Genomic DNA, 17,549 nt, shown 5'->3' on the forward strand with positions numbered 1-17,549 from the left:
TCTTAGAAATGGTTTGGAAAGAGAGTCATTCCTGCTGTACCATAAGGAGATATTTCTGCATAGTGTCTGTGCTTTTATTATGGGAATAGACAGTAATCCTGCATATCTCATTACACCCCCCGCCCCAAACCCCCACCTGTCCTTCGCAAACTGCTGCAAAAGTTCAATATAGTTTTGTATTACAAAGGGTGAGTCAGCGCTAAAATGTCTGCTGAATAAAAGGGACCTTCAGACTGATTCATGAAGCTGTGGAAACTGCAAATGCAGCTTAAATAGGAAAACAGGAGCCCCTTTGACACTTTATAGTGAAGATCAGCTATTCCAGCATATTGTTTTCCATCCCCACCAAGAGCGTTAGGCAGAACGACAACACTAGCCCTTAATCTGACTCAACACACAACCAATTAAATTCACTCTGGCTCACTGGCTTGAGAGAAGAAAATGGTCCCACTTACTTGTCTTTAAGGGGAGAAGATGCCAGTTTATGGTTTCTGCCATAATGACAGCAAAGGCAGTACAACTTATGAAAAATCCACAATGCAATGGAAGTATGATATCAATACAAGCACACACAGACAGGTGATATATAATGTGATGAAATAATGCAACAGAAAATGTCAGAAATACACAGAGCCATATAATTCTCAGTATAACCAAATATAAACCACCCAGAAATCAGAGGCTTTCCAAAACGTTCAGATGCTGATTCTATTTTCAGTATAATTGGTAAGAAACAAACAAATCCAGTGAAAGAACTGCAAAAGAAGACACACACCCTTAGGCCGACGTAATAATGTGATAAAATGAATAATTTGAAATATTATAATAGGTGAGGGTTAGGGGTGGCACGGTGATGCAGTGGTTTGCACTGTCGATTCACATTCGAACATGGTTCGAGTCACTGCAAGGGTTCCACCTGTGCGGAGTTTGCATATTTTTCCCATGTCGTTTTGGGGTTTCCTCTGGGTACTCTGGTTGTCCCCCCACAGTCCAAATACATGCTGTGGTTAATTGGGGTTGCCAAAATGCTCATAGGTGTACATACAGTATATGACTGAATGGTGTGTGATTGTGCCCTGCGAAGGGTTGGTGCCCCATCCTGGGCTGTTCCCTGCCATGTGACCATAGGCTCTGGACTCCCATGACCCTGAATAGGATAAGTGGTTTCAGAAGATGCGTTTATGGATGTGATAGACAATAGGCTGACCGACAGGTTCAAGAGATTTCTTGGTTCCTAAACGGAGAAAAAGAGACACACATTAGAGTACCTCTCCCTTTCTGATGTTTCACTCCTTTTACAATCAGGACTTTTACATTCCTATTTGAGGTTTAATGTCATTTGGAAAATTTTCCAGCCTGGTTTAATTAATCCAGTAATACACCGACTTTTAAGTTCATGGTTCCCCGTGATTGAGGTCACCCAAAGGCCTGAGAAAGGCCCCTAGAATGAATTCTTGTGGTGTATGTGGGAAAGTTGAGCTTGTAGGGTTTTTAGCTGGACAGTTTTTCTCCCTATCAGTGTCACACACTGTCTCTGGCTGCAATTATTGCACATTTATTTTTCTTTTTGACAGCACATGCATAAGTCGGTCGCCATCCTTCCACTATCGGTCACCACTCAATATTCCCTTTTTGATACCGGCAAAAACAGTGTGCCTCTATTTCCCCCCATCAGAGAAACTGCTTGTACCTCTTCCTGTGTGTCTCCTCACTAAATTCACGCCTTCTCACATTGCCCACCCCCCTACAACAGTCCTGCACATCAGATACTCCTGACTGGGCCTGACTCACTCACTCACTCACTCACACACACACACAGGTTTGTAACTATATCTTTGTGAGGACTCTCCATTCGTTTCTATGGGGAAAACTCTAATCCCAACATGACTACATTAACCGCTACCCAGCCCTAACCTTAGCCATAAGTAACCAAAATATGAGACTTTTGGAATTTTTACTTTTTTGATTGCATTCACAGATCTTTCTGGGGATCTAAAAAATGCCCCCCACAATGTCACATAAACCTAATCCACACACATACACTGCACCAAGCACAACTTCCTGCCCAGTACAATGACCAGAAAGATCACCATAAATGAAAATAACACACACTCACACAGGAAACAGGAAAAAGTATCAGAGACACTTTCATATGTAATATAATTTTACAAGCAAGGTAGCATGAAGGCGCCCCGCCCACACTCTTCTACGTCTTTGCGTGTTCCCAGCAGCCTCTGGGGTGCAGCTGGATGGTTTCTCATGTGAACAAGCCCTCGGTGGAGGCTCAGAGGATGTACAGCTGTCTTTAGCTCCCAGGACCCTAAGCCCCCCCCCCCCCCCCCCCCCGCCACAGCTGCTGGGGGATGTATAAACACGGCATGGCCTGCTGACCAAGCTGGAAAGCGGGACGCCAGACCTTCCTGGTGCTTTTCCCAATCCATACTGGAACACGACAAGCTGATAACATGTAAGGACCAAAGTGTAACAGGAGAATGGTGCTATGGAAGATGCCGGAATGTGACCTGGCTCCAAGGCAGAAACAAGACAAACAAACACACACACACACACACACACACACACACAGACCTGCTCATATGTACCATTTCAGAAAAGATAAAGAACACAAAACACAAAAATGTATATCAATTAATTAATACTGACTATAGAAGACTTTCTCTCTATGCTTTGGATAGTGTAGGCTCTACTCCACATTTCCATTTCACCCATTTTTACAGCTCTCTCTTCTACTAGTGCAATGCTCAAGGGTACAACAACAGAACCTCTCTGGGGACTCAAACCAGTAACCTTTAACCTCCACACTATCTGGTAGTGTAGTTATACATATGGCTATAAAAATAGGCTACTGTATAAATAGGACTAAAGCATTTAATATTGCATACTATTGCATATTACATTGCATCATGTAATTGTGAGCCATTTAATTATTTTCATGGGGAACAATCAGGACTGTTATGCAAATTAACCCAATTCTTTTCCTTTTTAGTCTTCAAAGACAATCCCAGACAAAGTCTCTCATCTGATTGGACAAAGTGTGAAATATTTCCCCCTGCAGTGTGCAAATTGATTGGAGAATGTATAAAATTATTTAACTGCAAATTACAAGATGAAATTGGTCATTAAAGTACTGGTTGCTTTTGCATGTTCTGACATGCTAGGGTTGCGATCAAGCTGAATTTGCTGCACTGTTTCTGTAATGGTAATAATATTACTTTCAAATTTAGCATATCGGCCCAAAGCCACATGCAGTCTGATCATATGATAAATGGAAATCAAAGCCAAACCACCCAGGATATATTTATGACTGCGAACAGCTGAGCTGCAAAGCTGCTCAGCTCTGCTGGCATTTCTACACCCTATTAAGAGCATTAAGAGCATTGTAATAGACAAAAAAAAATGATGATGGATCTGAGTTTTCTATGGCAAAATATGTTTTGCTTCAAACACTTACTAATGCACAGACACGTGACCTAAGATCAGACACCACGGCATCCTACTCCAAGCCCCCTTGGGCTGCTATTAACTCCTAACAAATGCCTTTGGACTGATTAAATCTATAAATGGCAGCTTGCTCACTTATTTATTTTGTTTATTGCTCTTGCATTCTGCAGCTATTTAAGGCCCTCCTGCAAGGGGGAATCGATTTAATCGCATCTGATTGAATCTTCAAAGTGTACCCCAAAATCCAAAATAATTAAGGTTCATATTTAGCCAGAGTTATCTCAGCAGCGTTGTTAAACGGGCCATTTTACCATCCCAGCCCCTCACCGAGGACAGCTTTCCGTTTATCGAGTATAAGCAACCCAGCCTAGCAGTGCCCCTCGTCACCAACCATTCCATCTCTTACCCAGATTAATCATGGCTCTCACAAGTGAGCCTTTATGTTTTTTTATTACCCAGGATGCACTGTTGCAGAGGAGCCTGACATTCCTCAGGTTTTCTGTGAGCCTACGGCTTACTGCCGCTCGGTGTCGCCTCTGTGGACAGTTTCCTCTTGATTTCTCCTTCCAGTGGGCTGTAAACCATCCCCTACAGCATACTCAGGGCGCCAGGCTCAGCGTTTACCTACTGGTTTCCGCTCCTTTGTATCCCTTGACTTGCCTCCAGAAGAGATTGTTAGAACAGGAAATAAGAAAGGAGAGGATACCATTGATTTTAATTACTGTAGCTGTGCTTATGGGCCTGGGACTGGAGAGGACACAGCAGGTCAGGATGCAGACAGTAGTGATAGATTGAAACTGAGCTTTAATCCCACAGGAAGCCTAGTAAAAGGATATATATGATGCAAATGATGAAACAAGTTTACCACTAAATTAAACTCTGTTCCCATGCCTGCTTAAGTCTCATCCACCTACAACCTCCATTTGAAATATATATATATATATATATGTATGTATGTATGTATGTATGTATGTATGTGTGTGTGTGTGTGTGTATATATATATATATATATATATATATATATATATATATATATATATATATATACTGTATAAACAAATGTGCCAGGTGGGGTCCATTTCCACCCCTAAAAAAATGCTGCCTACGTGCCTAAAATGCAAGATTTCTGAGCTCTCATCATGCCCCGGTGCCCTTTGCAGATCGCATTTCTGTAACAAAATGACATTTAGCATTGCAACGCACAAAACGCCGCTTGACTGCACACAGATCAGCCTCCCAGGGGGTTCCCACTGCAACATTTACAGGGCCTGGGGCTGACATCCCATCAGGTCAGGTGACACTGGAGCTTTGGATGGGAATCCCCTGTGTACCTGGGGATATCTGTTCCATCTCACCGCATCCTCTCCGAGACAAAAACCACAAGGAACCAGCGGAGCAAGGGACTGTTCCCTAGGGGTCTTTGTGCAGTGACACACGGAGTGACACACAGACGGCGATACTTGCATCCAGCCAGCTTTGCGTCATAACGACTTAATCTTTTTGAAGAATCGATTTGATTGCCTCTCTTTTAGTTAAAAGTAAGACTAGTCCATTAGGATTAAGACTGGTCTACTACACAGAAAAAAGGAGCACAGACCACCACAGGAAGACAAGGACTGAGAAGAAGTGAATAAACTTCCAGTGCTGTTCCAGCCTGATGCCATTTTACACTGTAAACACAGAGCTACAGCCCACAGATCTAAGATCTGGTTACCGTAGACACATTTCCAGTGGGTGCCAATACAATCAGGCGAAAATGTGTTCCAAATATGACATAACTGTAAATTATTAAACAAAAAAACACATTTGGTATGCATATGAAGATGTGGTGTATCTAATGAAACCAAATTAGACAGGATCTTTGGTGACAGCTGGATGTAGCAGCATTTTTGTTCCCTGTGCTCTCTGTGATTCCCTGCCATAGTTACATTACATCAATAACTGAGTTTAATACTATACTTTATGTACATAAACGCATCGTCCCAGTTGAGCTCACTTATTTGTCAGTAAGTCAACAACAGCAGACCATGGAAGCGTTTCAGTTCAAAATAAAACCATAATGAGGCTGAAAAAAAAGCTAAACTACCACCCACCCACCCGCCTTTCCTCTAGTCATGTCTAGTTTCATTTCACAGTTAATTAAAAAAATGCAAATGAGATGCAAATTGGGGCCTTAATCACACACTGAGAGTGCAGGCGTTGAGCAGCACCCCGTCTTGTCTTTTGTTGGGCCGTCCGTATCCACGTCTCTCGTTGCTGCCTCTGAAGCCCTTCCCGGAGGAGTACGGCCTGGTAATCTGCGGTACTGGTTTCCTCTCTGACTGGGTATCCCCATCATCCTGTCACACACTTGTGGAGGCATGTGCTCTGCAAGGAGAATTGAGGCAGGGACCAGAACACCTGCCGTCCTGATTTCACTGAAGACCAGCAGGATCCACTCAATCATCACCTGGAGCTACAGGTGAGGGTCATCAGTTGTCCGCTTACAAAACAATTACTTATTCATTTGAAGCAGTCCTGCCCAGTGACTGCCCAGTGAATTACTCATGTTCTTGACTGATGCATTCATCCAAAGTGACATCACCTCTGTAAAGTTAACTTGAACCACTTCACGCAACATTGCTCGAAGATTTCACAGGAGGCCCCTGGGATTGCTGGGCTTTGAACCTGCAGCTTATCAACCACCAGTCAGGTGCTTTACACACAAAGCTGCCAGCCGACCAGGAATGCTTGTTACCCCCAAAACGATGGCCCCAATAGTGCTGCGTACAGATGATGAAACTTGGGAGCAGTGCTGCTACGGTTTAGTAGAATCCGAGCAAACTGTGAGGGTGTAATGAATGGAAGTCACTGTTCATCAATGTCTGCTGATGCCAGTTACCGTGTTGCCACTTCCTCGGAAATAGCAAGGCATCCCACATTAACGGCCCTCGGGCCCCGCTCTAAATTCAACTGTGACCACTGATTAAAGCGCCTCACATCAAAGCGTTGTCCTGGTAACCATGCTTACAAACACCCTGGTGCAAATCCAAACACAACAGATAATCTCCCAAGACAAACGAACATGAAACGCCGCTGCATAAGCACACACCCAAATAAACACGCACGCAATCAGCGTGGCTCGGCGAGCCCCTAATCGCGTTTGTGTGACATTGCGTCACGTTACATCATTCATCTTCTATCCAAGGTGAACATTTGTGAACTTGCTCGTGTCTATTGGAACAACTGCTTGCTACTCTTCGCAATGGTCTTCATTTCGCGTATTGCCAATGCCATGGGTAGGGATGGATTGATTTAGTGTACATTTCCAACTGGGAACCGTCCATTATTTATAAGGTCAGTAAAATAAATTCTTAATGATGAAAGATAATGCTTCCGTGCTACTGGTGACAAGTTACTGTAGAAACATAGCAAAACGGCAAAGTATACCTCAGTGTAGTGCAGCGATTTGCAGCGAAACCTTCTGTGTCTCTGTTTACCAGAGAGCCGCGTTACCGAGGCTCAGCACAGCACAGAGTTCTTATTTCCACTTCCAGTCTTCAAAGGCTCTTTCCTTCCACCCAGCCCAAACCAGCCCAAACCAGCCTAAAAGTTCTAAATGAAGGCCGTCATAAAAAATACAAGTTGAGTTCCATCTGCACAGCAGAGTCTCTGAAGCTGCAGTGACTGCACCTGAAGCCAGCAACATTTTAATGTTTATTTCCCTGCTGCGGCATTACGGTTAGTCACCCAATGCGGCGTGCTTTCAAACTGCAAGTCATGCATTATGTTATACTTACATTACATCCAACACATGCATCCAGCCAAGGCTGGGTCCAAGCTATAAACCTGGATACAGGATTCTTCAGATATGTAATGCAATGCTTCACTGTTCATCAGGCAGATCCATCTGGTTGAACCGTTTGGTTGGTCACATCCTTCGACTTTCACACATGGTTTGTATAGTCAGGGCTTATAAGGAGGGATGGACAGACTGTCATTTCATTGTTCATACAAAAAAAAAAAAGATTGTGGGGTGCTGAGTCATCATTCCTTAACCATAAATTGATTAAATATTACATTTTGGTATGAGAGGACAATTAACATTCTAAACTGGTTTGGGACCTACATGCAATATTATAGTAAATGAAATTAGACAGTGTTATCTATTATATAACATTTGGGAAATAATGCCAAGCAATAATCCACCTTCGTTTAAAAAAAATCAGATATTTTTGGGTAATTCTATCAAGGGTCTAAATTATTCTGGTGAAAGATGCATTGGCAGCTGTTAATGAATATTAATATATCTCAAATAGTTTTGAAACAAGAGAGCTAAAAGGACAGGTTATGAAATATTTTGAAATAAATCCACTAATGATGTGACCAATCAGAAAAAGTAAACAAGTAGAAACGTTTCACAGATGCTTTTATGGAATGCTTGTGACACTACGACTCTGAAACATTTATTGCATTTATTATTATATTATAATAATGCAACATTTATTGCATTATTTCTGTGATATCAGACTGAGGTTGTGTGCCCAGCTCGGCGGCAGTGCAGCCAACCCTTTGGTTAGTGCAGCCAGTTACTCCTGGCTTCCACTACTGATCAGTGTTACACATGTGTAGTTTTAGAACACTTTGCAACGAAGGGCTCAGAGCCAAACAAGATGGCAGTTCTACATCTGCCAGGCTGCATCTATGTTGGATGGGCAGGGCAGCTGAGCAGAAACGTCCTTTCCATTAGAAATCTGTTACCAATGAGACTCTCTTACAGGACGGGATTCTCCTCCGCCGTGCTGCCGGGGAACGCGTGGTGAATGTTCTGTCCACCTGTGTCATGGATTGGTTTGATCCAAGCCTTCAAAAAGCCACCAGAATGTAACATGCTAGGTATCTAACAACATGCTAAGTAGCTAATACTGCAGCTGCCAGATCTTTGCCCTTTTCAGAACAAACAGTCAGCATGCACTATTGTGAGGCAATATAATCAACGCTGCTGTTTTTCTGCCTCTGCCTCACACTTGGGACAGAGGCCGACTGGCTGCGGCTAGTGTTTGCCTTTCTCTGGCTTGTATCAGGTAGCTGCATCTCTATGCCCTGATTGTGCCACCCGATGCCGGTTCTACGAGGACACATTCCTTACTCTTCTAATGCCACTGTGGGTGCTATGAATTAGGCCATTAACTCACTGTCCACCACCTTGTTCCGCCCTAAAGAAAAATGCTGCAATTCAGTCTTGTTGGAAAAGGAAGGGTGTGCAATGGTGGGAGGCATGGAGGATGGGGGGCGGTAAAGAGGTCATCTGACATTTATGCACATGCCACGCGAGGCCGGCGTCTCTTTGGCCTGACCTCTGGCCCAGTGCCCTTTGAGCCCGTCTCTTTGACCACTTTGTGGCTGATATGACAGCTTCCACAGATATATCTCGATCTGTTTATCAAAATGTGCCAGTTTTGCCTGTCTCTATTTATGTGAGACGATATCCAATGAGAGAAAGGGATGGACTGGGGCTGGTCTTGTCAGCTGGGATTAAATGTCCAATGGGAGACGACCGTCTTGACATCACGACGATCATGCATCTCCTTCCAGCTCCTTCCATCCAGATTTCGATAACTTAAAAGCAAGAAAAGGTAGACTAAGGGAGTATAGCTATTCTCCATAGAACAATGAATCCTTTATTTCAAGATGGTATTCCTTTTAATTATGTAGTAGGCCTATATACTGTAGCAATGGCTTCTGTTAAGATAACGACAAATTAAATAACAAGGTTTACATTTTGAGCCCTGGAATTCCACAGGGCCTATTTAACTAACATGTCAGTCTTAGTTTGTAGCTTTTGCTGGAGGAAGACAAAGATGTGGAAGAGGAGGATGATGGGGATGTGTTTCACTGAGACCCTTAAGGGTCACCTTCAAGCCCCAGAGACTGGTGGAGAAGGGATGGTGAAAAAGACTGTTGTATCTTCTCTGTACTTGTTCAGAGAAATCATATTCAAATATCACGGGTATAATAGGGCCAGATGAAGGAATGATATAATCCAGTAAATGGTTGGATATACCACCTCGAGAGAGAGGAGCTGAGAAGGGTATGTTTTACAGCAGTTTTTTCCAGTGTAAATGAGAGGACTTATGCAGACACAGTGGCTGTGGTATATTACAGAGGTGCTCCATTGTCTCCATCGGTTTGAGCAGCGCTCCATCTGTGACCACGCTCCAGTAGGCCGGGGGCCGGCAGGCGCCGTTGGTGGCGTGTCATTCAGCCGGCTGCGGCTCGAACTGGCCTCTCAAGCTGTGGCCCTGCTTCTACCGCGTTTGGCCAGGGGGTCGGGGAGCTCTGTGTTCTTTTGCCAGTTGGCCAAATGTAGCAGCCATGGCCCCCCCCCCAAATGAATTCACCACGTGTGAATGATCCCCCCCCCCCCCCCCCCCATCTCCATTCCACTTCGCCTTGCTCAGCAGAACACCCCACTGCCTCGGCCCTGCCATATTCCCAGCGACCTACAGGGGGCTCTTTCATAACATGAACAGGTGGCATGGGGCAAACTGTACTACCTGGCTCAGCAATTGGGTGATACCAGTGACATCAGTCAGCAAGAAAGCTCAGGATGACAGGAATGGTGCACTCATTAAACTGAAAGAGGCACATGACTGGCTTAAATTTTGTGGATCTAGTGCAGATAGTTTTAATCGATTACTTTTTCGTCAATATACTGTAGGAAGGAGGCCTTAAGAGTATATAAATGGCGGGGGAGGGGAGCAGGGGGGAGTCAAACCCAGACATATCCATTGTCCCTTTTAATGACAGTGACACTGACAGCATTAATGAAGAAAACCTTCATGAACGAAAAAAATGGTGATCTGACTGTGGTTGCATTTCCTGAAAAATGATAGAAATAATTGCATGCAATAATACTAAATATTTACTTGCCAAAAAGGGAGCAAAATAAAGCTTAGTAATCTGATTAAGTTACTGATTAAGTGACAATCATTTTAGATAGCAAAATAATGTCAATGTTAACGAAGCAGCTAAGTTAATAGTATTGTATTATATCTGACAGCTAAGCCCTAAGGGACAAAAGGGGTGAGGAAAGGAATAAAACTGAACCCATCCATCAAAGTCAATCTCATTGCATGAACAGTGGAGAGAGAACACAACAACTCAGGCTGCACCTCCTGTCCTCTGCAGCAATATGAGCACCAGCCTGTCTGAGTAAACCTTTTGGAATAATCAGCATTATGAGGAAATTACATGGGAACTATAAATAGTATGCATCTGTCTGAAGTGCTGCAACTTCACCTAAATGTTCCTGTAAGACTCTCTAGGGATTAGAGCTTCTAGGAGTGAAGCAATTTAAAAGAATGTTAATGCATTTATGTCCGTTTAATGCTGCAAAGGCCAATCACGCTTTTGGGGGGGCTGTAAAAAAACGCTTGACACCTCTTTAACTTTCGAAGAAGACACCTGCCTCTTAGATCACCTCGTTTTTATTTTGCTCACATTCCCACCCAGCAGTCTGTGAATATGCTGCAGTTACAGTGGGATGGTGTCCAACATCTAAAGTCTGCTTTTCATTACAGTTCAGGTGGCAGCTCAGTAAAATGCAAGAGGGACGAAGACGGGGCCGTAAGCGGTTTTCTCGCAGGGTTCCGACAGTCATTTCTGCTTACTGCTCTCATAGCTCTACACCTCTCATACTCCTCATCTCATTTTTTCCACCATCCCCTCATCTACCATGCTCACATACTGTACTTTTATACACCATGCTGTCCCCAGTGTAGCAGGATCTATATCACTGGGGCACCAGTATTTCCACTGAAAAAGACGTTGCCTAGGACTGGGCACGTCAGGGCTACCCAGCTCTGACTATGCGAAGTCCATAGTGCCAAGAGTTGGGTGGGAGGGGGGAAAAAATCCTCTCTCAACACCCCCTGCCCTGTCCGTCATCCTGTCAGTCACTGGGAGGTCATCCACTGAGGCAAATGACACCTCTCCACAAGAAGTCCCAGAAGGTCAGCAGTCTACTGGGAGCAGCTGTTGACCAGCACTAATGGGGAAAGCAACAACACGGGCGACCATGTCATCGCGCCTCCAGAAAACAGGCGAGGAGGGCTAATTTTAACAGATTTGTGGTGAGGCATCCTTTGACATAAATAATCCATGCATAAATAACAATGTGCTTGACTAGCTGGGGTAATGACACCACAACGTGATCTCAGCCACAATGACCACAGAACACACACAGATACACAGATGGACTGATGCTTTTGTTTGGCGTTCAGCATAGTCCAGGCCACAAATTTCCTCTGCCCGAAACACAGTTAAAATCTGTACTTTGTGACAGATTGCCTATGCCTGACGGTTCCCTAGCATCCGAACAATTTATTGATGCCAATATTGCCATAGATGGATGGATAATGGATTAGGGTATCCTGGCTTTGGGATTCATAGTCGGCTGGCCACCTGCGAGTCGCTGGCTGCCAGCTCCTAGCAGGTACCATGCGATCGGCGTTATGAAAAGAAAGCAGACTTGATGGGGACAAAGCGATCAGAGGATCCCGTGTCAGCTGGCCTTGTGGCAGTCTGGAGGTGACAGCTGAGTCTGACACACAATTGGAGGCAATTAAAATTGGCGGGGAGGGGGGTTTTGGGGGAAAATGGCACTTCATTAGACACATACCAAAATTTATTTGATATTAAATTAAATATTAGTGTTATAAAAAAATACAAAATCATAATAAAGCAGATCTTTTCATTGCCACCAAATGGGAAACTTCGACACCCATATGCTCCGGATTCCTTTTATTATCATGCCCAATTTTAATTAACTTCAATGAAAATTGGAAACCATTATAAACGCTCAAGAAAAGGAGAGTAAAGAGGAATTTGGACCTGATATTCAAGGAGCCTCGAAGTGCACAGCGGACTAATATGACCAATAAGGGACGCACAGTTGGGATTTTTAATAATTCATGCATGAATTCCCTGTGCAACACATTTAATCAGCCTTACTGTGAGCTGCTTGATATGAGAAGCCCCTGGGAAAAGCAAGGAAGCTGAGGAAGCCATACGAAGCAAGGGAGCGGGGAACACCCACTTCACCATTTATTATGGGGGCGTTGGGTACTTATACCTCAGCTACAGCTGCTAATAGTTCTGGTAGAGTAACAGTCCCAGTCAAGGGAAAGATTCATTACCATTCTACCTAGAGTACAAATTCAACCTTTCTGTTATTTTAACAATCGTGGCATGTTAAATTTAGAAGAGGGATTATACAATAAGACTGCTCATATAGATGATGAGAACAATTACAGCTGCATAAAAGAATCACACTGTAATCATTGGGAATGGGAGCAGGTGAAGCGCCGATTTGAATTCTTATCCCAAATTCAAAGTCAAGGTCAAATACTGAAAAATACAATTCCTGAAATGTATATTAATGTTAACAATTAGGTTGCATAGTTTTTTAAAGAGAGAGCTATTTATTACTAAGCGGCATGTTAGGTTAGGGCTGCTCATTACCTTAACTGAACAGGAAAACCTATAATAATACAAATGATCAGTTTTACAGTGCAGTGCTTTGCTGTGCCAGTACAGATAGCTAATACACCAAACATCAAACTAATTCTATGTTGCAACCAAAGTAAAAATGATCTCAAATGAAGCATTTAGCTTAGCTGTGCCGTCATTGTTATGGTTATGGTTTGCACAATGAAAGACACCTGCCATCAGATGCTGAGGATGGAACGTAGGTGTAGTCAGTCTGCGGGCGTGGCCGCACCATTAAGGAACGGAGCAGCACCTGAGCACCGGCAGGAATCCCCAGTGGTACAGATCCAGTCATGCTCAGGAACTAATGGAAAGTTCCCTGTAGGTCACGCTAATCCCCCGCTCCCAGCTGTCAGGGCCCCTCCCCGGCAGGATCGAACGCACCGTCGCTCCGGAAATGCATTAGACACCGGGCCATTACAGCATTACGTATGTGTACTCCCTAATCGCTTTATCGATTCAGGGTGATGTTACTCCAGAAATATGTCCTCCTCTGTATTAGAGGTGGGGAAGGGGGAGTGGGTGTGTATCAGATATCCTTTTATTCTGCATCTATTTTCCCTTATGTATGCAATATATTGGTTTCTGATTGGTTTTAACAGGGAAAACCAAGGAAGGGCACAGCAGGGTCGTTCCACAGAATCTAATCAGATCCAGTTGCAGGATTGACTTCACAGGGATAGTCAATATTCATATGCTAATTTATAATGAATCTCGGCATCATCTGTGATCATTTTAACAATATAATGATCATTTTAAGATCTTCCCCCCACTGTATTTTTCGTACACGTTTTTTCTGATGAATCGCATTTAGTTTCAGGTCTGCTACACTGTATGGTAGAGGTTAATTGAACTTTTTGTTCTATGTTTGTCAATTTTCAGTGTAAAAGTCCCATTACAAAGCAAAGAAACACATATTGCCAATACAACAACGCCAACTAGCCAGACATCACATTCATTTAGATGTTTCTTCCTATGACCACTTTGGGCTTCTGTTGACTGTAATAATGTCCAGACCCTTAATATATGTTCACATGCTTGGATTTTATTGGTGCAATTAAAAAAGCCACTTAGAAATCATATGCCTGTCACGGTTTTGCTGTGGTGCCACTTTGGTCGCTATAAAACTACAGTGTGGTTTATCACTGCCACGGCAGACAATGTCTGTAATTAGTGTATGCTCTGGGAGAAGCGCACTATGCCCCAAATTAAGGCGGTAAATTAAAATTTCAGAAAGGCCTGGATCGTAGGTGGCAGAATTATCTCCAAGGATACATGTAGCCGAGATGACAAATGTACAGCTGGTTAATTGACCGGAAATGCCACAATGGATCAAAATAAATGAAAAGGGGATCGTTTCCGATAAGACACACACACACACAAAAAATCATTCAGGAATCCATGCATAGGATCACAGATAAGGTGTGGTCTAGGTAATCATTGCAATAATAAAAGGTTTTAAAAAATATATGTATACATATAATTAATTTGGTAATATGCTAATACTTCTCCAAGAATGCATGACATGTGACAAGAAGCAGCAGCCAAGGGAAATGTCTTTATATGGAAATTTTCCATTATTAGTTATATTTAGTCATGCTTTGTGTTGTCATTATGTTTCATTTATATTTTCTACATACTGTAGCGCCTGCATGGCAGGACTCATTAGCATTTCCCAGCATGCTCGGCAAGGCTTGTAAATAATCCCTGTGTGTGTTATTGTAAATACTTGTGCTGTATTCCCAACCGTCGTGTGTGCCCTTGTCTGTGCCTTGTGTGAATCCTGTTCCAACCTCGCGTGTTTCTAGCCATTGTGTAACTGCCCACTGTGTGTGTGCCTTACTGTCCGGCATCAGACCTCGCTGTGTTACTCGTGCCGTGGTCTTACTTGTTTTTTATCCTTTTAAGGACTACAGATAAAGAGCATTTTTGTTTCATTAAAGGTTTGTGTTCTTGTTCATACTGCTTTGACGCCTTAGTCTAACAAGCGCCACGATATGCTTGCAGAAATAAATGGACAATCTGAGTAAAACCTTTAAAGAAGGCTATAAATGAAGGTCTTACCTCCCATTCAATCAGCGATAATTACTAGTGTGCTGAAGGAGGGAAGTGGAAATGAGAGGCATCCCCTTTCTGAACACACCATCTCTGATCATAGCGAGAGGCCGAGAGAACCACAGCAGGATGACAAGAGACCAGAATCTCTGTTCTTCTTGAAGACTGCATTAGTCAAAATGAACACTTGTAAATAGATTGTAAGCTAAGTTTGAGGAACATCCAAAAACCCAGGACATAACTTTGGGAGCTAGAAACAGCACACGGCACATTAGCGAGCCAGAGAGGACAGAAATGGGCCGCAGCCTGTGCCATGCCATATTTGCACCTATGATGGCAATAACAATAAGAAGAATAGCACTATGTAGTGTGTGAGTGTGTACATGGAGATAGCCTGGGTGTGAGTGTGTACATGGAGATGGCCTGGCTTCTGCCTCCTAGAACAGCCTCCAGCCTCACCGAGAATAAGCAGCATTAGGTAAGTAATTATGGAAAAAGGGTGGGGGAGTGGATGGATAGATAGTAATCATTCTGCTTCCACATTTCATTAATGGAGCCCAGAGTGCTTTGTACACCACTATCCAGTGCCAGTAAGTCAGAGCTAGACCTGTGTCTAGTATCTTATGACCAAAGGAAGTCTTTTGCTGCATTCCACTGAGCTGAGCGACAATAGCAGAGACGCAAGCTGTGGAAATCAGTCCCTGTCAGTCGCTGTGTGGAACTTCACTAAATCAATGGTACCACTAAAGGCATTTGATAACTGTCATACCCTGCCCCCAGTTAAGTTCAAATGGATCACATTGCAGACGTTCTGAGATCCTTCCGCCTCAGGGCAATTCCATATTGATTTTGTATGCCCTCTATATCCATTAGAAGGCCACAATATCTTGCTGATGCTATTATTGCTACTGTTCTCTCGCAGCTGAGAAACTCGCCATTTTCCTCACAAGACAGAAAAAGTTAAAATGGTGTTAGAGAGAGAAATGATTTTCCATTATTTCTCTGAATCTTTCACCACTTCAGAGTAATCCAATATTAATAACATTTATCACATACATATAGGGTCAATGCATATAACAGACTCTTCTGTTATGCTGGATCATCCTTTGCATAAAACTGCTTTTTTGTAGCTAGGTAAATGAAAGACAAAATATGGTCCAGTATAATAATGAATTAATATCATCGGTTGTGGATAGTATCATTCTTTTCAGACCTTCTGACAGTCCTCAGCTGAACATTGATTCAGTAACCTCCTCTGATGGACATTCAATGGGTGTCCTTTGAGGCTAAGTCTTCTTAGACCATTAGCTCAGCTTCTGAATCTACACGGTAAGGGAAAAATGGAAATATTTTCCAACCAACATGTTTTTGAGGTAGAGGTAAAGATCACTATTTACCTGCATATATACACACATACATACATACATACATACATACATACACACACACACACACACAGGTGTGTAATTACGTCTTTGTGAGGACTCTCCATTCATTTCTACGGGGAAAGCTCTAACACCAACATGACGACCTTAACCATAAGTAACCAAACAAAATACAAGACTTTTGGCATTCTTACTTTTTTGACTGCATTCACAGATCGTCATGGGGACCTGAAATAAGGTCCCCACAACATAAACAAAACAGGTTTTTATTACATTGTGGGGGACAGTTGGTCAGCACAATGTAGTATAAACATAATCCACACACACACACACACACACACCTAATGGGATGCCAATCCACTGCAAGGCACACATGCTTTAGAGACGCCAAGCGGAATACCTGGAAGAAACCCATGGAATACAGAGAGATCATGTGAATTCCACACACACAGCAGGAAGGCAATTAGAATTCCCGCCCCATAAGCATGAAGCAACAGGGCCACCACATTCACTGTTTATGCACAATCATTTTCTGCAGTGTCACTTTATGCAAAACTGGAAGTGCATAGGCTGTCAACCCAAAGATGCTGTGTTTCATGGCTTAAGAGAAATTAACTGAGAACACTACAGTATATTTGGTCTGAAAAGGTGCAAAAAAGCAGAAGTGCACTGCAATTTCCCTGTGAGTCTGTGAGAACACATTTTAAAAATATTTTTTTATTTTTTAAAATAGAACTTACTTAAGCATGTGATCTAACAGCAGTTTCTGTCCCACTCCCATTGGGGGTGTGGCCTAAAGGCCTATACGCAGGTCTTCCTTGGTAACCTGATCTCCCAGTGATAGTACCAGTTGTTGCAGAATGCACAACCAGAGGTTTCAGCAGCTGCTTTACAACACACTCAGCCTCTGTTGCAAGCACTTCTGTCGAGCAGGCATTCACTGTGCCTTTCAAGCACTTGTGGTTTCTGAGGCAAGTCCTATCGCAGATGAGGTTGGTGTGGCCTGATCTTCTGGAGAAGCCGCTGCTGCAGATACTGCTTGTTCACACAAGCGTGCTCACTCAACACGTCCACTTCAACTCTCCACTCATAGAGATATGTGGACTCCAGGTCATTTAA

The sequence above is a fragment of the Paramormyrops kingsleyae genome, chromosome 8 (genome assembly GCF_048594095.1).
Source record: "Paramormyrops kingsleyae isolate MSU_618 chromosome 8, PKINGS_0.4, whole genome shotgun sequence".
Taxonomy (NCBI): Eukaryota; Metazoa; Chordata; class Actinopteri; order Osteoglossiformes; family Mormyridae; genus Paramormyrops; species Paramormyrops kingsleyae.